The sequence below is a fragment of the Lepisma saccharinum genome, chromosome 24, assembly GCF_977018435.1.
Source record: "Lepisma saccharinum chromosome 24, izLepSacc3.1, whole genome shotgun sequence".
Taxonomy (NCBI): domain Eukaryota; kingdom Metazoa; phylum Arthropoda; class Insecta; order Zygentoma; family Lepismatidae; genus Lepisma; species Lepisma saccharinum.
The window spans coordinates 27629793-27654661 of NC_139252.1; positions in this window are offsets into that span (position 1 = coordinate 27629793).

Consider the following 24869-nt stretch of genomic DNA (forward strand, 5'->3'; position numbering starts at 1 on the left):
GTTGTGCTCAGAAGTAGTGGCGGCGATTGGGTTCCAAAATTGGGGGTGCAAGGTGCGAAAAGTGGGGCAAAGACTGTTTATTTTCCCTTAGTAGATAAGGTTTAGCATAGTGCGGGAGCAATAGTGGCAAAAAGTGAGGGGGCAACTGCCCCCATCCCTCGTCCTCTAATTGCCGCCACTGCTCAGAAGACGCTAACCGGAACAGTTTGATAGTGGAATTCGAACCATAATACAATGCGCCTCCACTGGGGATTAAACCTGAGACCTTTTGATTAGTGCCTGCGTAACAACTACGACAACAATAAATCAGGAATGGAACAGACAATACAACCGAAGCCTGGATTCGAACCCGAAGATTTTCTGTATCGAGACCTTGAGTCGACCACTGAACATGCTCGCCAACTGAAGTGACCATACGTTTAATCTTACCCATTAAAAAATGCATCGATGAAATTTTGTTGTCGCATGTAATTTAGTTGTACCTGGCAACCCTAAGAATCCTCAATCTGTTTGCTAAGCCTCAGAATAATTTAGCACTGTCTACCTTATGATTGGCAACTCGTGTATACTTGTGAAGTCTGTCGAGCGTTCTGTGCACAGGGAACTTCTGATCTACACAATACACCTCAAGGCTTCTGCCTCGCTTCCTCTCCACCTCACTGTAACCTTGCTGGCTCCGAGATCCACACGTGGATGTGAGAGCGCTCTTGCACAATTAGGGCGAGTTGCCCAGGCCTGATTTTACAAACTCGAACTATGCAGGGTTGCCAGGAACATACAAGATTAGTTTTTGGTTTCAGATGTACAACTTTAGTGGAAATTTGTAACAGTGTCTTTTCTTGAAAGCAAATGTTAAGCCTTCAGTGTTTCTAGCCTAGATAGTATTTATTTAAACGCCCTAGTGTTCACACGAGTTCTGTTGCTTAGAAAGTACATTACTAATCGCTAGGGAGCGAATTTTAAGGTACAAAATTATGCTCGGAAAGGGGGGGGGGGGGAATGTTCTGAAAATGTTTTCAAAAAGATGCAAATAAATGTGCTAATAAAGTGCCTTAATCAGGTCTAAACCAGTTACTTTAAAATTCTTTATTCAATACTGTAGCAAATAACATAATTAGCAATTGGTTACTGTCAAACAACCATGCTCTCTTTATCTGAGCCTTCATATATATAATGCGCGCGGACCGCGTAGAGAACTGTGGTTATATAATGCGCGCGGACCGCATAGAGAACGGTGGTTCTGCCGAATAAGTTTTGTTGAAGTTTGTGTTTTCTGTCGCGGGTTTTGCTACATTTTCATAGAAAGTATTGGGGCTGCAATGATCATATTATACCATTTTATAGCTCTCGTTCCGCCCTACAAAGTGAGACTTTATGATTTAGTGCAGCTGCTGAAGAAAAGTGAAAACTTTGTGTCCAATTTTATTAACAAAACACGAATGAAAATTAATGGGAAAGGTGCTGATGCATCAAAAAGGGGATAAATTGCTAATCTCTCGAAAAGGTGCAACAAAGTGTGTTTATTTTACTTGGTTTTATGTCCTAAAATACATATCTCAAAAGACCGGTATGAAAACAGCTATTATTCCCTAATAATCACCAAACTAGGAATGACATTATATACCATGAGCCAAAAGTCACGATCGGTTACTATTTATAGTGCGATAACGTATTATAATTGACGTAAAAACTAATACACATACGGTTGCGTGGTAATAACTCACTTCTTTTAGGATAGAACAGAGGTCAGATAATATATACTGTGATTAGGAGTCGGGTTTTGACATAGAGGTCCGAAATACGTATCAACTCCGTTGAGTTTGACAAGAGGAATTACACGTTTCTTCAGATTGATCATTCCTGAGATGATGGCGTAAGCAAGTCCGACGCACTTGGCGGCACTTGCACACCTAAACTCCGTACCAGCTAACTGTAGACCAGGCGAATGAGAACAAGTCTCTGCGCAAGTACTGACGCGAGACGGATCCACCAATGAACAGTGAGAGAAACGGGAGTTACACGATTTCCTCCTTCGCTATGCAGCGTTGCAAACTTTTGAAAAGGATAATACCTAACTCCAGGTCCGTACGATTGGTTTAAGAATTTCGTAGGAAAATATTAGGGATAAAACTGCAAGAGCAAATTTTGACAAGCCGTGTATTTACCCTACGGACTAAGGTCTGGACCGTACGTCCGTACATGTACGGTCACGACCGTACGGTTGGCAACGCTGCGCTTTCACCACTCGATTATCCTCCTCCTTCTCCTCTGCCAATATGCGCGGCCCTGCTCTAAAGTTAGCTGGGACAGGGTATAGAACGAGCCAACATACCGAAACGTACAACCATTCAGAGCTGCTCCCTTTTCACTCGTTCAGTTCAATACAGTTCCTGCATTTCCTTCCCCAATAATAGTATTATTGTTATTTGATAGTGACTTTTGAACCACCCTGTAGTTTTACTTACCTACTCCTGTCGATACATTTTTTCACATTATACTTACCTGCACTTTTTCCAGAATTTCTGAAAGTCCCTGTTCTAATCCGCCTAGAGTATTAATAATGGATCTGAACGAGCAAGTTTGCTTATGCAAAGATAAAACTTGGTGTGCAGAAGGAGATTTACATATGAAAGAGATTATCTCAAGTTGTTCGTGCGTCTGCTCATGAAAGTCAACAACTGAAACCATGCAACTTATTCACTCGGAATTCAGACCGGTAAGGTTTGGTTAAAGCAAATAAAATAAGCACGTTCTAGATCAGGCCAGGTCCCGACTTCTTTCAGTATGAAGATTGTTTGTAAACACCTCTTTGAGTATGGAAAATTAGGGATGTCCTTTCTGAATGCATTCAATACTAAATCTTTCTTCCATGTAGTACACCCTGAAACCACAGCCAGGATACTCTTCTATGGGACGTGTGTTCTGTCCATGTATGTTTGTGATTGTCCACTCATCACTTTCATCTTCCCACCATTCATCTTAACAATGAGCCAAATGTGGCAGAAGAGTGAAGTAAAATAAAATAAATCAAATCAACCTCCTTTAGTGTAAAGATAGTTCATAGAAACACATCTTTTAGCATGAAGATTGTTCATAGAAACACTTTTTAGCATGAAGATTGTTCATAGAAACACTTTTCAGCATGGAGATTGTTCATAGAAACACCTCTTTTAGCATGAAGATTGTTCATAGAAACACCTCTTTTAGCATGAAGATTGTTCATAAAAAGACATCTTTTAGCATGAAGATTGTTCATATAAACACTTCTTTTAGCATGAAGATTGTTTGTAAACACCTCTTTTAGCATGAAGATTGTTCATAGAAACACATCTTTAATATGCAGATTGTCCATACAAACATATCTTTTAGTATGAAGATTGTTCATAGAAACACATCTTTTAGCATGAAGATTGTTCATAGAAAGACATCTTTTAGCTTGAAGATTGTTCATAGAAACACGTGTTTTTAGCATGAAGATTGTTCATAGAAGCACATCTTTTATCATGAAGATTGTTCATAGAAACACCTCTTTTAGTACGAATTGATTGACTGAATTGGTGTTTTAAGTCCACTTTATGGACAGTAAGGCTAATCGGGACTGGACTTACAGTTTAAAGTGGGATCCGAACCACTATGTACCTCCACCGGGTATCGTACCCGGGACCCCTTGTCTTTTAGTAAGACGATTGCTCATATAAACACCTGTTTTAGTGTGAAGATTGTTCATAGAAACACCTCTTTTAGTATGAATATTGTTTACAGAAACACCTCTTTCAGTATGAACATTGTTCATAGTAGCACGTCTTTTAGTGTAAAGGTTGTTCATAGAAACACGTGTTTTTAGTATGAAGATTGTTCAGAGAAATACATCTTTCAGTATGAAGATTATTCATATAAACGCCTCTGTTAGTGTGATGATTATTCACAAAATGCCTAATTTAGTATGGAGATTGTTCATAGAATCACATATTTTGGTAAAATAATTGTTGAATGAAACACCTCTTTCAGCATGAAAATTACTCTTAGCAACTTTGATAAATTGATCATAGAAACACCTCATTTAGTAGGATAATTATTCATCCAAACACCTCTTTTAGTATGAAGATTGTACATAGAAATGCCTCTATTAGTATGGAGATTGTTGATAGAAATATGTCTCTCAGTATTAAGTCATAGAAACACATATTTTGGTATTAAGATTGTTCATAGAAACCCATATTTTAGTATGAAGATTTTTTATAGAAACATTTTAGTATGAAGATTGTTCATAGCAATATGAAGATTGCTCATAGAAACAAAGATGTCCCTCCTGATTGTCCAATTTGTAGTTTGAAGAATACATATTAAACCCGTAGTAAATGAAGACGTACTTGAGTTCGCAATAATAAAATCCAGGAGATGAAGTTAAAGAAAATAAGGATTTAATTTAAACGTCCATTGAAATGTCCTAATGTATTCCCGTGCAAAGAAGATTAAAAAAATCCTTTAATCTCAGCTTATTGCGTCGTGACTGAATGAAGATTTCAATTTTAATGTTGTGCTTCCAGGGATGACAGAGGACATCTTGTTTCCCTTTGCCCTTCTTTGTGCTCGCAGGGAAATGAGATTAACCTAAAGGGCTTATCTAGATTTCTCTTTGTGCGTTGCAAACGGAGAAAGGACCAGCCTACGTCTTCAATATTAGCGTTCGCAAGCAACGCTGTTGTTGAAGGACCATTTCCGCAAATGGACACAGAGAAACGCAGGGTGCGGGGGTGGGATAGGACTATTCAAAGAACTTCGAAATAATGAAAGCATAGTGAGAAAGTAGATTTCTTTGAAAAGTTACGTCGTAGAGTTGTGTATGCTTCTTTTCAGCCTCGAAACATGTTGTTTTCTTAATTCCAAACAGACCAGAAACCAGTGGGGGGTATAGAGGGTGCTACCTCCCATGAAAAAATAATAGTGAATATTTACATTCTGTTCACTGTGCTTTTTTACTTGGAAAGAAAAATAAATATTATTCCCTATGTAAATGTTATTCATATAAGTATTTCAATAACTTAGTGAAAGGTTTTCTAATTTATAAAATGTACTCATTTAGAATATTACAAATAGAAACATGCGTGCTAATTATGACCTTAGTTGTTTCTGTGACAGAGTGATTAGCATAGGTTACTATGACGACAGGATTCGAACCTTGAGTGTTCTTATCATTTTTCCATGATTCATCCCCATCGTTGCGATTATCCTGAGAGCTAAATAAAATAGAAAAATAATTTATAAACCACCCGGTAGATATATGAGGTTGTTAAAACTATTCATAATTGTTTTCCTGCACATATCTCTAGACATTTGCAATAGTGAGGTCTCCCCAATTGTGTAGTGGCTTGCCTTGTAATAAAATAAAACAGGGTTCGATCGTCGGTGTAGGAACAGTGCACAGTGGCAACAATGCCACTTTACATCTTGCAAGTATCACCAACCAGATATGTTACATATCAAACAATATCATATATTGTGTGGCCTCCCCGATAGCGAAGTGGTAGCGTCGTCGCCTTGTAAATCAAGGGGTCCTGGGTTCGATACTCAATGGAGGTATATAGTGGTTCACATCCCACTTTAAACTGTAGGTCCAGTCCCGATTAGCCTTATCAATCAATCATATATTGTGTCTTGTAATATCCAAACTTCACATAGCAACTGCTGTATAGCCTAGTTGCACAAACTGCCCACGACCTATTCCGACAGAAAAAAACTGAACATGTGACGCGAAGTTGCATACATACATGTTAGAAATTACCGTTGTTCTATGGCTCTACCTCGACCTCTATGAGCAAAATGCTACCAAGAAAATATACTCATCTTGGCCCCCTATGCAAGTTGTGAAATTTTGCCTATGCTGTACAGTGTCTCTTAAAAGTTTTAGGACAACGACATTTTAAACTAGGCAACCCAAATTACGTAAGGCGCTGGTGGGTTGCGTGTAGAGTTAGGCTCAATTTCAGGGTTACAATATGCACAATAGATATTTATGAAATACGCGAAAGGAAGAGAAACAAGTATTATTGTATAAAACTCTATAAAAAATATCAGTATTACATTTGTGGCAAATAAGAAATACTTTTTGAAAGAAAGAAAATCGATTTTATAGTATTTCATCGCTGATGAGTCTACACAAAGGAAAAGAGGAGAGAGGAAACGAAAAGGGACAACAAATGAGAGAAAAAAGAGAGAGCGAAAGGGGAAGAGGAAAAGTAAAGGAGGGAAGAAAAGATAGGACAGATGTAGATAGGAGAAGTAATGAGGAGAAAGGGAAACGATGCGAGGAGAGATGAGGAAAATGGAGCAAAGACGAGAAGAGATAAGGGAAAGAGATGAGAGGAGAGGAGAAGAGGAGCAGACGAGAAGAGGGAAATTGAGAGTAGAGTAAAAGAGAGAACATGAGAAGAACGAAAATAAGAGAAGAAGAGTGCAATGGGGTCGGAAATCTAAAACGGGAGAGGAGATAGGAGTGGAGAAGAATAGGAAGGAGTCAAGAGGCGATATGACATATAAGCAGAGGAGAAGAATGGGTGAGAAGAAGGAGAAGAAGAGAAGAGAAAGGAGACGAGAGGAGAGATGAGGTATTTGTAAAAAAACATCGTCTCAGCGTCAAGAATTAATGCATTGATCAAAATATCGACATAAAGCATTCAATAATATTTTTAAATGAATTGGAGAATGTATTCGATCTGTGCGAAATGCCTTTTGGCTGAGTTCAGAGCGAGATAAAATCTGCCTCGTAAGATCTTTGATTCTACCTGCGATTATACCACTAAAAACATAAATGTAACTTTCATTTTTAGGCTATAAGAGTTATCCAATTTTTCTCCACTTCTAAGTTCGCTGAAATAGAGTTTTTGTTATTTAACATTACTCATCCCTCCCTCGTTAATTCCAAACAGAATCGTTTCGTTTCACGCTGCGTGGACAATGAACACAATGGGATATGTCTAAAACTTACGAAATTTATCTGCCACTGGAGGCGTTTGAACCTACGATCATCAGGTTGACAATCTACAACAATAACCACTACCCTACAAACTTTTGTTCCTGAGAACAGCTAGGAGGAGCTGACCAATGTGAAATGTAGATGAAACTCTCCTCCTACATGTAACGTTAATTGTGTACTGCTTCAAAGACATTGACAAATATTAATGAAATAACAATTTATAGTTGTGGTAATTCAGGACTATCTAATTTTACCCCTTTAACCACTCCAGTTCAATGCAAGGATACCTCTGCAAATATCGAATGAAAAGTTTTCATCATCTGCAATTCTCCATTAAATGTTTGCGCCAATTCGTACTACCATGGTTTTCTTTTTTACAAACAAGAATTCTTTGCACATTACATGTAGGAAGAGAGTTGCATGTACATTTCACACTGGTCAGCTCCTCCCAGCTATTATCAAGAACAAAAGTATGTAGGCTAGTGGTTACCGTTGTAGATTGTCAACCTGATGGTCGTAGGTTCAAACCCCTCCAGTGGCAGATAATTTTCGTAAGTTTTAGACATATCCTATTGTGTTCATTGTCCACGCAGTGTAAACCAGAATGATTCTGTTTGGAATTAACGAGGGTGGGAGGAGAAATGTTAAATAACAAAACCTTGAATTCAACGAACTAAGAAGTGGGCAAAAATTGGATAAATCTTATAAATATGAAAATTACATTCATGTTTTTAGTGGTATAATCGCAGGTAGAATCAAAGATCTTACGAGGCAGATTTTATCTCGCTCTGAACTCAGCCAAAAGGTATTTCGCATAGATCGAATACATTCTCCAATTCATTTAAAAATATTATTGAATGTTTCATGTCGATATTTTGACCAATGCATCAATTCTTGACGCTGAGACGATGTTTTTTACAAATACCTCATCTCTCTTCTCGTCTCCTTTCCCTTCTATCCTTCTATTTCTTCTCACCCATTCTTCTCTTCTGCTTATATGTCATATCGCCTTCCCTCCTGTTCTCGCCTCTTGTCTCCATCCTATTCTTCTCCACTCCTCTTATCTCCTCTCCTGTCTTAGATTTCCGACCCCATTGCACTCTTCTCCTCTTCTTTTCGTTCTTCTCATGTTCTCTCTTTTACTCTACTCTCAACTTCCCTCTTCTCGTCTCCTTCTCTTCTCCTCTCTTCTCCTCTCCTCTCATCTCTTTCCCTTCTCTCTTTTCCTCTTTGCTCCATTTTCCTCATCTCTCCTCGCATCTTTTCCCTTTCTCCTCATTACTTCTTCTATCCACATCTGTCCTATCCTTTCTTCCGTTTTTTACTTTTCCTCTTCCCCTTTCGCTCTCTCTTTTCTTCTCTCATTTGTTGTCCCTTTTCGTTTTCTCTCTCCTCTTTTCCTTTGTGTAGACTCATCAGAGATGAAATACTAGAAAATCGATTTTTCTTTCTTTCAGAAAGTATTTCTTATTTGCGACAAATGTAATACTGATATTTTTATAGAGTTTTATACAATAATACTTGGTTTTCTTCCTTTCGCGTATTTCACAAATATCTATTGTACATATGGCAACCCTGAAATTGAGCCTAACTCTACACGCAACCGACCAGTGCCTTACGTAATTTGGGTTGCCTAGTTTAAAATGTCGTTGTCCTAAAACGTTTGAGAAACACTGTACAGCGACACCTGGTAGACACAATGTACGAGAGATGTTGTTTACATAGTTTTGAAACACCCTATACCTTTGATAAAACTCCAGATGGAGTACATTGAAAATCTAGTGTAAAAATAAAGCTTGCAATGTATAAACAGGAAACAGAATTATTTTGTATGGTACGGAGGCCTAGAGTGGAATTTGAATTTGAAAATTTGTAGATTAGTTGTTCATTTCAATTTCATGCCAGCTCTACCAGAATGGAATCTATATTCATCCCATAATATTTCAGAATGCTTAAAGCAAGACCAAAAATCTAAAGGATATTTATACAGAGCAGAGAATAATTTTTAAAGCGCGAATGTTATTTAAAACAAAGGAACAGTTATGAAAATATTTGATGAATAATGCTTAGTGTCCACCAATCAGAATACATAGTTTTACAACAGATATCACGGACATAGAGTGGGGCATTCATCGTTCACATTGCATACAGTCTGTTTATTCCGTTTCAGTAATATAAAAGAACCCTGTGCATTGATATGTCCGTTTCAGTACTCACATTTTGCATTTAGAGTATACATAAAGGAAATCCGGTTTGCAAGGATATTTTATATCCAAGAAGAAAATAATAATATTTCATTTGGACTCGAATATGGCTCATTATAAGACTGCTGACCACCGTTTAAAAGCTAGATAATATGGAGGTATTAGCCCATAGGAACTCGGCCATTGCTCCCTTTATAATGTAATAAAGAAACAACCATCCAGAACACAATAATAGAAAAATTACGACACATAAAATATGCAATTTTTCTCGAAAGTAAAATTGAATTTTGCAGATTGGAATATAGATGGCAGTCAAATAACAATAAATATATTTTTAACAAAAGTCCTCTTGATTTACCTCTATGTTCTATTAGATCTCACTTTTAATGAGCTTATATTGTACTTTTAGAATATAGTCAGTGAGGTATGATAACAGGGAAGTATAAAACACTCTAAAATAACATAATCTTGTAGCTCCCGGAAACATATATTTACATTATTCATATTTATTTTCTTATCCTATTCTCTGTTCATGTAATCTCTATTTTTTTCTTCCAGCAATTTTCTACCCAACCAGTAGTCTACATTATAAAAGGAATGAATCTCTTTGTGAATAAAAATCATTTTTGTTGATTTCTTTATTTAAATTGATTTTCATTTTTTTAAAACCACACTTAAAATTGATTGGCACCATGTATATAAATCTATGTTTTTTAATATAAAAAAAACGCTTTTTCTAGTAAACGGCCCTGTAAAATATTTGAACAGTTTGATTAAAGAAAATCTAAAATATTCGTAAACAAACATTTTTCTGTTTCTGATACTGTACCTATTGGCGAAATGTTTGTTGAATGTGCTAATGAATAATAATTTCAGTAACTTTTCTTCCAGTAAAAATAAAACATTATGGATGAACTCCATAATTGTAACTTAAAATATTAACTTAAATTGTTTTAGTCTTTGTAGCTGAATTTTGGGGATTCTTTGGATGATAGTTTGAAAAATATCAGCTACCATGTTTATTTGCAGTTTAATGATAATGACACTATTTAAGGTTTAACATGATTAGTGTTTTGTATATTTTTCTACACAAAATGTTTGCTGATTTTGCCTATAAAAATTATTGAATTTTAAATCAAGATAAATGTGTGTATACATTTCCTTTCGTATGAGCCTCACACCATCAGTACATATATTTGATTTCCTTTATTTTACTATCTTAGAGCCTAATAAATACCATGATTACGAGATTAATGTACTTTCACCAGAAGTGATTCTGATATTTACAAAAGCCTTATGTGCATTATTCCATAAAATATTTATTTATATTGATTTTAATCACTGATTTTTTTAAAATCACCTGAGTTAAATCTGATTAAAATCAAACCACCTTGCTTAGTAACCTATCCGACCCTTTGCATGATGGGAAGGTATCCTCCCAGATATTAAACTTTGAGAGGGGAGATAGATAATTTATTGTGATACCATTAAACCTGACTTGGGCCTTACTGTATGCATTTTTACTAGTTCTCTTCTTCTAAAACGATTCCAATAAATCCTTTTCTCGAGTTTCTTTCGTGTGTTAGTATTACTCCTAAGTAATTTAAGTCTGCTTTGATAATAATTGTTTCTTAAATGTACAGTCGGAGAAAAATACAGGTAAGTCAACGCTCGTAAAAGTCCTAAAGAACTAACTTTTATTGTAAAACGTTACTAAACCTGTAAAAGAGAAGCTGCAAAAACATATGCTTAATGACAAATGTGTGAAAAATGTAAAGTCCACTACAGCGTCCACATGACACGGAATGACACCACTACTTATCTTACTACAGAAAATTGACATACAGTAAAACCTCGTTAATCCGGATCCCGATAAGCCGGACTTCGCTTAATCCGGACAGGCAAAAGGCAAGAAAAGCAGAATGCTTTCGGAAGATGCCGCATTAACACAGGAATACCCTCGTACTGCATTGTACATTTTACTGTACTGTATAGTGTATTTAGGCCTATGCGCTTTAAATACACCATAATAAACGACGTGTTTTGTTGCTATAAACAGAGTTTTAATGCACTTTCTACTGTTCTTTTAGGTTATTTCAGTTAATCCGGACTTTCGTTAAACCGGTCAACTTATCCCCCCATTAGTCAGGATTAACGAGGTTTTACTGTACCTGTTCTTTTTTCCATTGACCCCTTCAAATGGGAATATTGAATTAAGTCAATTACAAACTTATATCATCCTGGTGAAACTAAAATAAATATTCTCATGTAACTAACAATTCCAATATAAAACGAACCAGCACAAAATAAGAACTATATATGGAATGTATAAGAAGATTTCTTTTATCAATTGAGTTGGTGTTTTAAGTCCACTTTATGCACAGTAAGGCTAATCGGGACTGGACCTACAGTTTAAAGCGGGATCCATGTGGGAAACACCATGTGGCTCCACCAGGAATCGAACCCGGGACCGTTTATTACAAGGCGGCAACGATACCACTGCGCCATCGGGGAGGCCCTATATAAGAAAAGAAAATGTAAAGCGGAGATGAACAATTTGCCTGTTATCTATCCCTCTACCCTTTTGATTAGGGACGGGCAAAATCCTTGATGGAAGTAAGTTCCGTCGGGAAAGAAAATATCATTTCATCTCACTGTTTTCTTGTATTGATGGGTGGGTTTGAAACAGGGTCGTATGTAGTGTTCATACAAACCCACCGAAACCCCCTTTAGTGTAATTTTATGCGTAATATATTATAATTAGCTATATAATATTAAATGCAGCATAGAGGCAGCATAACTGACGAATAACAAGAAACTTGCCAGAGAACGAAGCGAGATAGTTCAATGACATCAAAAATATTGCACCCCCTTCACCGGTAGTTGCTTTGAACATTCATCGGCTTCAAAATACTTAATTTTCTTTTAGAGCATAATATCATTTAATAACGGCGATTTGATTCCTATTCACTAAATTTCTAGGTGAAAGTATAATAATGTAAAGGCATGGACGTTTTTAAAGGAGCAAGGATGGCCACACTACCCCATTAGAAAACTAATATCAACCTAAAAGTATATATCTAACACGTATAATTTGATTTCAGTCACAGTAATTTACATTCATTTTTATAATGGGGGATGCAGGACCGCGACAATTTCAAATTCAAGTGGTGTTTTCTTGATGTGGCAACACTATTATCAGGATAATATGCCTCCTTTGAACCCTCCGTGGAAAAAAATCTCGAATGTCCATGATCATGGGGGGGGGGAATTGCCTCCTCTGCGCCCCCGTGCGCAAGCCTATGGCTATGTTCACATAAAATACAAAAAATACAGAATTTGAATTTTATTCCCTAGTTATACGGCACCTATTCTAACTTTATATTACAGATCTATACAAATAAAATGACCAGAAAAAACTTCTACAGTTTTCATTAAAAGGGACAGTGGCGGCGATTAGAGAGGAGCAAGGGGGCCGGTTGCACCCCCCCCCCCCGACTTTTTGGCCACTTTTTCTCCCGCACTATACTAAACCTTATCTACCAAGGGAAAATAAATTGTCCTTGCCCCCCACCCAGTTTTGTATCTTCCCCCCTTGTTTTGGAACCCAATCGCCGCCACTGAAATGTAATAATAATAGGCCTATACCCTGTCCCAGCTAACTGTAGAGCAGGGCCGCTCATATCGGCAGAGGAGGAAAATCGAGTGGTGAAAGCGCAGTGTTGCCAACCGTACGGTCGTGACCTTAGTCCGTACGCTAAATGCACGGCTTGGCAAAATTTGCTCTTGCTGTTTTATCCCTAATATTTCCATAAGAAATTCTTAAACCAATCGTACGGACCTGGAGACATAAATACGGTCTGTTTGGCATGTGCGTTCGGTATTATTCTTTTCAAAAGTTTGCAACGCTGCATAGCGAAGGAGAGAAATCGGGGAACTCCCGTCGCCCATTACGCAATCCCGTTTCTCTCACTGTTGATTGGTGGAACCGTCTCGCGTTACTACTTGCGCAGAGACTTGTTCTCGTTCGCCTGGTCTACAGTTAGCTGGTACGGAGTTTAAGTATTAGTTACAGATAAACACAAGCAATGCACATACATAAGCTCCTGTAATACTGTTTGCAAGTGTCAATTCGACCTCTATGTTAATCTAATGCAAATTTCATATGCGCTGGTGTCGCTAGGGAAAAATGTATACAACTTCAATTTATATTATTGATCTTGCTGTGCATCAAATTATTTACTCTGAAGGCACATAGTGGTTCGGATCCCACTTTAAACTGTATCACCACCCCATTTCATAGCTGTACGATAAACTTGGCAACGCTACATCACATGCTCTGACGTCACGCTACGTAATCTCGAAGCCTGGTCAAAAGTTCTACTGCAGTTAAGTATTTAGTATACAGCAGTGGCGTATGCTGAGTCCAAGATCGGGGCTATCTCACTATATCACGTGGTCCTAGGCTATGAATAGAAATCAGGTTGCCAACTCCTAAGAAAACAGGTTGCCAACTCATTATAAATCAGGTTGCCAACTCATAAGAAATCAGGTTGCCAACTCATAGGAAATCAGGTTGCCAACTCATAGGAAATCAGGTTGCCAACTCATATGAAATCAGGTTGCCAACTCGTAGGAAATCAGGTTGCCAACTCGTAGGAAATCAGGTTGCCAACTCGTAGGAAATCAGGTTGCCAACTCGTAGGAAATCAGGTTGCCAACTCATAGGAAATCAGGTTGCCAACTCATAGGAAATCAGGCTACCAACTCATAGGAAATGAGGTTGCCAACTCCAGAATCGGCATCATCATCTCACTGATATGAATAATATTATTTACAATTTCTGATCGATTTTTCTCCTGTATTTTATTCTCAAGACTTCAGGCTTCGCAGATAGCCGAGCTATCCTAGAATATACGCTCCTGGTATACAGGGGGGGGGGGGGGTGAACACTCAAATTAGGTACCAAGAAGTCAAGGTTATTTACTGGTTGTATATCTAAATATTAGAATTCTTGTCATTAGCAATTACTATTTACTTGTCAATGCCTTTGTAGTAATAAACATGAAATTGAAAAGATATCTCACTACTAGGTAAGTATTTGTATGGCTCTAGGAAAATGGGGTCCCAGTCTAACTATCCACTGCGTGGTACGATGTTCGCACGTAATTTGCTTTCTATATAGAGGCAGAATATGTGGGGATGTCATAACTGTATGTCCAGTCCCGATTAGCCTTACCGTGCATAAAGTGGACTTAAAACACCAACTCAATCGATCAATCAAAATTATTTACTTGCACCATGAGACCGGGCAATTATTAAAATATTACACCATAAGGTTCCTTCTACTGCACATATTATTTTTTGTACACCGTTGCGCCGCTGTGCCTCCATATTCCATGAAATCGAAGTCGTCTTTGCTTCAGGAAGGATAATGCAGGTAACGGTAGGTAGGTAATGGATTTTGAGGGATTTTCCCTCTAGGCTTGGGGTGAAAAAATAATCGTGTCGCGAGGTCGATGGATTTAAAAGTTTCTTGCAGCTTTGGGAAGGATATGTGCGAGTCCTTCAAGCGACGCAAGTTTACCTGTTGCTATGCCCCGTGGATTGAGAACTTTGAGCAGCCATAGATACGTCACTGAAGCCAAGGATTATATTGCAAATTGGAAGCTTATAGTGTTGCAATAGTGAACAATAAGATATCACGTAGTCACTCCAGAAAAAAGTTGAGGTGACTGTTCAAATTTTAAACTAATTTCAGCATATTTTGTGCCATATGATGTTCCTTAGCGTAGAAATGTTTGTAGGAAAACCTGGTTGTTGACATAAAACTAACGATGAAGTATTACTAAAAGTATTATTGTTATAAAACGATAGCAGAAAACTAATACAGGTGAACCTGAGTTATACGTATGTCAAGGTGAAGAGAAAATAAAACGGATAACTTAGAATTACTTGCATATCAGGTTTAGATAACATGGCATATCATTGTTCCTAATTGTATCGAATCTAGGGCAATTGTGATGAAGCCAAAATCACGGACAATTGCGATGATTTTGACGGTCAAAGTCATTTTACAAATTAATGGTAGGACAATTGCGACGATCAGGATGACTAACCCAGAGGTGCACCATAACCACTTACCTAAACTAACGTAACCTAAAAGTGAATGTAATGCAAGGACGTGCCAGCAAGGGCTTCCACAGGATTTTTCCTCAGGGGGGGGGGTAAAGTCACAGATTTGTTATTAGTATTAATAATAGTAATAATAATATGTTACGATTGAGAAATTTTGGTAAATTTTCATGATTTTCTATTTATTTTTAGACAGCCCTCGTATAAGTACTTTAAGAGTTCTAATTTTTCTTCAATGCATATTTCGTTCTTAGTTAAATTGTAACGCAGTTTCTGCTAAGTGAAAACGAACGCAAAGCAAGTTGAAGCTTGCATTGTTTCCTTTCTTGTCAACAATGCGTTCTTTTTCAGACGGCGTTGCGCGGGTTTGTCAGTAAATTTTGCTGCATTGTGTTTCTTGCTATGCCCTTTTGGAAGGAGTAATTGTTGAGGGTTAAAAATAACTTTCCGTATGTCCAAATCTTTTGTTCAGGGAAAAGAATTGCGTAATCCCGCGACTATAAATACCAGCCGTTTCGCTGGCAGAGGGAGTATATTCCGGAATCTTTAGGTGATTAAATCGCTTGTCGAGGTCCAGGGCTGGGAGAATACGGACGTTGTGTGGGGAGTGGCTGGTCAGCTCTCCCTTCCACAATGTCCGAGGTTTTCCGTAAGACACCTTTGAGGATTAGTGCTGGTCAGCATGACCCTTAAAGCGGATGTAGCGGACTAATAAATAAATGATTCTCATATAAATATTTAATCTTAATAATTTAAAATTTGAAATCATTCATACATTGTAAATTCTGTTGGAGTTAGCACTGGTCAGTGTGACTCCGATGTTAATTCAAGATAAATAAATTAGGCTCATCAAAGATATACAACCTTCTCGACGAGTTAATTTTTATTCTAAATCATTCGGAATTCTCCTGGTCAGGAGGTTCAATTAAATAAAAATTTGATTCTTTAATGACATTAATCCGAGAGCATACCTCTGGTCAGAGTGTGCCTTTTAAATCTCATACCTTATATAGTTTATATGTCCGTTTCAAAGTCTGAGTATCCGGAACGTTAAAGAAAGTTTATGGCTTATTTTAGTTGGGTTGATGTTAGATGTAATTTTGAAACAGCTATAATAGGTGACAGGTCGAATATATGTTTTTCTAGAAATCATTTACGTAATATTCTATTGTATTGCTTTTGTGATGTGAGTAGCCAGCGGCGTTGATAAGGGTAGACATAGAGTCCCCTATTATGTTAAAGGAATTCCACGTGGACATTTGTAATTTGTGGCCGAGATATGGCTTTGATAAAGGGTAGAGAAAGGCTCCCCTGATATTTTATTATGAATGTTTTAGAGGTCGACTCTGAAGATGGTGGTATACCTCATGAATTCTATAGAACATAATGTAGATGTGAAAAAATGACGAAAGCATGAATAGGAATTTGCGTTGGATGTTATGCAAATTTCCTTTGGATTTGGTTACATGTAATATTGTCGATCATTAGTAAGTGAATAAATTGTCACCCGTTTATTGAAATCAAGTTACAGCTGTATTAGATCTTTGATGGGATTTGGACATGTAATAGTTGAGAATGCTCTTGGTTTTATGTTTGTTCAATAGTAAGTTTCTGACTACATGACGGAAGTCGTTATGATATAAGTTTATTTTGGCATTGTCGTAGTTTTTTTTTTTTTTTTTTTTGATCAGAAGATTGTATATTTTCTTTTATTCTAACTATGTTGAGAACTGTGAAAACTTTGATTAAGATTTAAACAGAGAACTTTCTCTCATGTCAATCTTGGAATGTTTATTTGAAATCTGAGAAGTAAATAAATTCTGTAATTGTTAATGGGTATTTCCTTGAGGGTAAAATAGGATTATAAGTACATATTAACTGGCATCCTTTTGGTTTGATGAGGTGTCCCGTCGTCACTGGTCAGTGGGGCGGAGGCTTTATGGATCCACAAGATGTCAGTTTCAATTATGTTGATTTCGCTCGCGACTCGCGTGCGTATCCTCACTGGTCAGTGGGATGCGGGTGCGGTCACGGTGGGAATTTAAGTATAAGAATGGTTACCTTACATTAGAGTTAAAGTTCTTAGATAAGTAAGCTTAAATTTATTTTATTTTATTATTGAAAGGCAGACCCTTACCCGAACTCTGAGATGCGGACTCTCATCATGACCCGCAGGTACTGAGCATAGTCCAGGCTTATAACAGAAAGAGAAATGGTAGGCAGCAACGTCCGGTCTTGGTCTTTCGAGGGGACCGAGCCGCTGTGTCGTGTGCTTGACGATGGGCTGACGGCCGTGTTTCGTTCCAAATAATATTATTATTAATATTATTATTGTTATTATTACTGCAATTATTGTTTTTAATATTATTATTATTATTAACTGTTCTCAGTACTTTAAAGAAACTACTACTATTATTATTATTACATTACTATTATTACTACCTCTACTACTAATGTTTTTTTTAAATTACATACATTTGTAATTTCCATATTTTGTGTGTGTGTGTGTGTGTGTGTGTGTGTATACACAATTTGTATAACTATAATTAACATTAATTCGTGTAGGACAAAAAGCTGTTTTTTTTATAGTTATAATCAGTGTAAAATAGACTGTAAGCTTAAATGGAAACAGTATTCGAAAATATTCTTGTAAGAGGTATTGTACGGTGTGTTAAGTCACCCTTCAATTTAATAGAAGGTTTAAAATGCCATCGCAATTGTCCATCCGCCTTTTCACTTCTAACTGTGTCCATCGCAATTGTCCGACTACCAATTGTATCTATTTTCAGGAACGAGATATACGTAATACAATTATTTCTGTCATAAAGTGGAAAATTAACGAATCTAAAAGTTTGATTCTTAAATACATTACATTTGCTACTTTATTAGTGAACGTTTAGATACTGAAACACAACAGTAGATTCTATAGTTTTATAAATTTACTACCCAATTTTTGAAATCATCTAAAATAGCATTTCTTTTAATCATGACTGCAGCTCTTTCATTTGTAGTTTTATGTGCATCCACTGTCTGTATAATTTTTGCTTTCTGGTCAAGCGTGTAACCTTTCATCTTGCTGTTCTCCATGGCCGACCAGTAGCAACTGTCGCTTCTCTGACATTGTTGTAGCTTGGTTCCGTACAAATCAACCGTATTTTATGAAAACTAGTATACATTACACCGAATTACATATAAATGCAGTACGTACGGTTTAATTAACACGTCTTTAAATTATATTTTCTCCGGACCTACAATAATTGACGTATAAAACAGAATTACGCAGAACTGAGTTACGTGTAAAGCAATCTCAACTGGACATTTGGAAGTTGCACAATTTTAAACTTCCTCGGTGTTCAGGCCTTATTCCGCAAAACGGCCCTCGGCGATGTAGCAATCAGATAACAATTATTATTAAGTCACAGTAAAAATTCAGTTTATTTTTACGTTTTAAATCCTGTGTGCAAGGATCCCGATAGAGGTCTCGTCCATCTTTCGGAATTCTTGATTGCGCATGCGTAATTTCAGTTACCGTCGACCAAGCTTTTTTTACTAAAAGCAGTTTCATTACAAGTTCTCCGTCCAAGGCCGTGTCCGGATTGGCAAGTGCTCCGTCCCGTTCTCTGCCGTTGCTTTCGCGTGCCGTTGAAGATGTCCGAATTTACATCTCCCCTTGCAGTACGGTTGTCACTTTAACCGCCAGGTGTCAGCCCGAACGTTACCCACTGCGCGCAGGCGCACAGTACGGAAGCAGAAGGATGACGCCAATCAAGAATCACAGTGATTTCCACCTATTTGCAAATCGTATTAAAAATGTGGGTACTACTTTCGTATAGGTGTGACCCCTATAAATTATTTATTGCTAACTTACTATTCTGTATTGCGCAACATTTCTTTAGGTGAAATAATAAATTTCTAACGAGAATAATGTCTATTTCTTACATTAACGAGTACTTACTGTTACTCGTTATTTCGATTCTGTAACACATTATGGCGATAGCGTACTGGTTCATCGCGCGTTGTGATAGTGTTTTGTTGATTTATGCAGTGTTGCAAAGTTTTTCACCGGAAAATACCTACTTTCGTGCCCGGATTTGAAATTATGCTAATACCTCGCAAACCATTAACGTTAGCCTCACAAACCATTGACGTTAGCCCCACAAACCATTCACGTTAGCCCCACAAACCATTCAAGTTAGTTCCAAAAACCATTGACGGTAGCCAAAAAACCATTCACATTAGCCCCAAAAACCATTTTCCGTAAGGTTAGGTTAGGTTATGCAAGCCTAGTTTAAAAAAAATTAAAAAATTATAAATACTCGGCACGTCATGTTATAGTGAAAACACGGCGAGGTTTGAAACACTGACTACGGGGTTTACGTCATCTAACACACGGACCATTGTGCTCTCGGGCAGAAAGCAAATGGCGGCAGCAGAAACAGCGTGTCGGACAGAGATTTTCAAAGAAAACAACATGCATTCGCATTAAAATGGATCAAAACTACATTCACGAACTTTCACAACGCTACAGAAAATGATTTCAGTAAGTACTTTCTCCTGTAAAAAGTAAGAAATCCGTCACACCTATATGAAAGTGTTACCAAAATGTGACATGGGATTTCTAAATTTACAATTTTTCTACATTTGGTGTTATCGATAAAAATGTCCAAGAATCACTGAGTTTTTATACATCGTCTATTAAGTAAATGTTGTCTGTACAAAGTGAAATTTGGAATATGGCTGCCAAGCGCAGGGACACAAGGAGTTCAAGCGTGCATCTGTCGCGCATTTCACCTTACCTCTACCCTCCAACTCCACGTAAGCTGCAAATTCTGACAACGGTGGAACGTTGATTCCCCGGATGGGACGGTGCGGTACAAGTCTTGTTCACGCCAGTTCGGTACATACCGGAAATAAGTCCTACTTCCTTCTTGGCGCGAAGATGTTGCCACGTTTAAAGTGTAACAAATGAAAAACAGCAAGCGCTTACGCTTTCGCTACACACTTCGTTCTCTGCTGTCGCTCCAGCCGACGCCAAGAGATATTTTTGTTTTGTTTCAGTGATGAAGGATGCGAGGTGCACGTAAAAGCACATGCAATTTTTTAAGATTTCAATATGTAAATCATCTCATATCACGCATTAATGAGCTGAAATATGGAGGTGGCAATCATTTCTTGGCAATTTAAACAAACATGAATGGACATTGGAATCAGACCCGTATCCATCTTTGGGTCGGAAAGTTACAAGTGAAACAAACAAAACAGTCGGCTACTGACAAAGGCCGCCGCATGGCGTAAAGCCACGCACTCATTGTTTACTTTCAATTCTAAGGAGTATTCGAATATTCTATTCTGCAAAATAACAATATTTTTTCTTACCTTTGATTCCGTCACATCTGTACTATTGAGTAATAATGATATTTCTATGTTTAGAAAGTAATATATGATACTGGTAAATGCATACTCTCATGGATTAATTAAATGATACATATTAGCAATGCTATTTACGTATAATGAAAAACATGACTTAATATGAATTAACCAAAGATTCAGGGCATTTTCGGATCGCGACTGCTATTCGAAAAAACTCTACATGAATTAAGAAGAAAGAACAGTGTAGTTGGGTCGTTCGAAAATGAATTGGACTGGCAACACTGCATTGTTGCAAATAACATCTGTCAAGCGAACTTTGTTTTGTTTAACAGTCGGACATAGTTCTACATTCCACCACAAGATGGGTCTGCTAGCGCCACTACCAGAGAATTGCTGACTCATAACGTGAACGGGTGTGAGTGAATACGTGGACAAGGTACGAAATGGAAGGTGATTCTCGTGGTCAGAGGTGGACTACGTGGTTACTGTTTAAAGAGCGTGTTTCGGCATCCGAAATTTATCGCCGACTTGTGGCTGTTTGTGGTGGGTCAGCGCCTTCATAGAGTACAGTGTTTCAGTGGGTTTAAAATTTCAAAAGGGGAAAGGAAAGTGTGGACAAAGGCGTCATCAGTGGTCACCCAAGGTCAACGCGTACCCCAGCGGCAATCCAAAGGGTTTCCAACTTGATCATGGGAGATCGATGCGTAACAATTGAACAACTGCAACGTGAAACTGGTTTTGGGCGAGCAACTCTGCATGCAATCATTCATGAGGATCTGCAAATTAGGAAAATTTGTGCTCAGTGGGTGCCTCGCGATCTGACGGATCAGCAGAAACAACAGCGAGTGGACGTGTGCAGAGAATTGTTACGCCGTTACAACCAAGACAGAGTACATTTTTTTCGAAAGACTGGTGACTGGCGACGAATCTTGGTTCCTCTTCGAAACTCCAGAGGGAAAAAGGCAATCCATGGAATGGGAACACACTGGAAGTCCACGCTCCAAAAAACCTCGACCGACTCTCACTCCCAAGAAGCAAATGGGTACAGTTTTCTGGAATGCAGATGGAATTTTGCTGGTGGACTGGCTTCCCACTACCCAAACTGTAAACAGCGACAGCTACTGCGAAACTCTACGAAAGCTGCGACGCAGAATTCAGCAGAGGCGGCAAGGAAATTGGGCTCTCGGGGTGATTCTTCAGCATGACAATGCGAAGCCGCATACGAGCCGCCAAACACAGAAGGCATTGGCAACAATGGGATTTGCGGTGCTCCCAAATCCTGCGTATTCACCGTATTTAGCCCCCTCGGATTAGGCACTGTTCGACAAAATGAAGGACGCATTGCGTGGTCGACACTTTCAATCTAATAAAGAACTCCAGAACGCTGTCCGTGAATGGTACAACTCTACTCAAAGAGAGTGGTTCTCTGCAGTCATCAGGAAACTTCCCGATAAATGGGAGTGGTGCATTCAGTCAGGGGGAGATTACTGGTAATGTACATCTTTGTATTGCAGGTAAAATATAACAAATGTGGATTATATAATGCTTGTCCAATTCATTTCCGAACGCCCTTAATATTAACCACATCGTCTTGTAATCGAGTAGAGGGTTTGATTCCCCATGGAGTAATATCTATAATGGTTCGGATTTCATTCTAGTCTAGTCTGGATTAGCTTATCTGAGAATCAAGTGAACTTTAAACACACTTGTTCAATTAAATCAAATGGTTTTTCTTCGTGCGTTCCTTCAACTAATTAATAAAAAAAAGTAGCAATTAAAATTTTACATATTTTAAAAATTTGTACAGGAACCTTTAAAGTTATTTTTAAAACGTAACAACAACAACACTTTCCTCCTAATAGCAGGTTGGGTAAAACTATCATATTTTTCAAGTCGAATCGTCCCCTTATCATTCTTCTTCTTCCTTGGTGTAGAAAGTTTCTTAATTTTAATAATAGTCGACATAGCTACCCCTGTTGCTTCAGATCACATTCGAGTGGCAGTCCTCACTGTTTCGATGCCGCCTTTTGATTCCTTTGCCCGGAAATAGGCATACACGTTCAACACAATTCTCTATTCGGTCGAGGACAAACATTTGCCTTTCCTATGCTTGTTCTTGTAGCATTCCGGAGAAATATAGGCCATTGTTCCTCTTGCTCACTTCACGCTCACACACAACAAATAATAATTAACGAAAATAAAAACAACAAAATACAACAACAACAAGAAAAGATAAAGAAGCTAACGAAAATACAGAAGAACACCGCGATAACGAACACAAGCCGGAAAATTTCAGAGCGCGCTTTTTCACCTGCCGAACGTCAATGCTGCACAAGACGGAAAAGACACTGCAAGTGGTTGCAACGCGGCACCCTGCGTTGAGACATCTACTGTCCAGCAGACGACAGAGAATCAGAGCTCTCGCTCACCAAGGGCATAAGAGGGCCGGCGGGGAGAAAATCTGAGAGATCTGACATCGTTGCTCTGTGCCCCCACCGCACCCCTGGGTCTTTCTCTCCGCCCAACAGTTTTGCTACCTTGTGTTCTGACGTCAGATGAGGAATGCCTGCGAGGTTAGGTTAGGCCTGTTAGGTTAGGTTAAATTAGCATAAATACAATGAAAAATTATTATTTACGCTAAGAGAACTAAACATAGCTAGTCTAACATAACAATGTAGGCATCTAGCCTAAAATTAAAAAAACCTTCTCCAGTGACGTCAGAACACAAGGTTGCTCAACTGTTGTGCGATACGTGAGACCCCCTCAAACCCTCCGTTGCACTACCCTCGCGCTCGCCAACGAACTGATATGATGCGCTTCCGGTATGTACCGAACCTGGCTGAACAGGACTTTAGGCGACATCTGTTGCTGATTCGGTCGCGGCCCAAGCCTCGCGGTGAGTAGTAGTTCAACTCTCCCCCCCCCCCCCTACTTTCTTGCGGAATCGGCACGGCAGGCATTTGGCTAGCGAGACGTCACCGTTTCGCTTGAGCAAGCATTTCAACTTCACCTGGAAGTGTCCGTGTTACGCAACTGGGATTGGAGTTGTTTAACGCGGCTGTCGTCAAACTCCTTTTGAGCAAACTAGTAAATTTTTGCAGAAACTTCAATCAGATATTTGGTTTTTTGATCATACAGAAATTGTATTTAGTTTCACTAGTCACTTACAACTTGTGGGCACGATTCAATACTATGACGCTGACCTCGACGAAAGTATTTATTCCATTAATAAGCTGGTGACTTATCTGAGTGTAAGTATGAGTACTTCTTTTCTCTGCAGAACGTATATAAACCTTTAAAATTTGTATTCAGAAGTGTGAGAGTGAAGTGTGAATGACAGAATGAGCGTTGTTTCGTCTATCAACCATTGAATTCAATTACGTGGTTTCAAATTAGAACTTGAATCTATAAATATTATATACGTAGGAGCTCTTTGCATATTTTTGACAGCTCAAAAAAAGTTCGTTAAAACGTAATGAGCATGGATTAATATTATTACTGTTGTTTGTTGAAAAGTTTGTTGCATTTGATTGGCCAGTTTATAATTAAAACAGGCCCAAGTTCCTTTTGTTTTATTGTGATTTCATCATTGCTACGAATGCAACTTTTACATGGTTCGATTTCGATTTACGTCTGTTAACACATACTGTGGAGTTTTAGCGATAGAGATTTTGTTCAATATATACTTTCGTAGTTAGGTTAGGCAAGGTCAGGTTTGGTTCTCTTAGCGTTAAAATTAAGTCCCTAAATGCATTTCACTAAGGTTCCAATTTACTTCTACTGTACTAGTCGACAATACTTAGTCGCTTGTCAACGGAAAATACATTGTCCATGGGAAGCGCGCATGCTTGGGTAAGGTAATTTATAACATAATTTTTTTTTTCGAAATCCAAACAGTGCTAATTACATGATTGCCAAAATTCTACGATACTTAGGCCTTGTCCCAAAGGCGCAAGACCGTACTTGAAGCGAGCATCCTCCGAGTATGGTCTTGGAGTGGGGTCTTGAAGTCGTGGACTGGAAGTGAAAGTCTTTCGAATTGTACTTCGACTGCAGCGCCAAATACGATCAGGAGATAAAACTGAGTACTCGTTGTTTTCCCCACGTTTTAAACACTTGTTTTTCACCATAGAAATCAGGTTGCATTTTCAAATGTTCGTACACATACATTTCCACACATTAGAAGC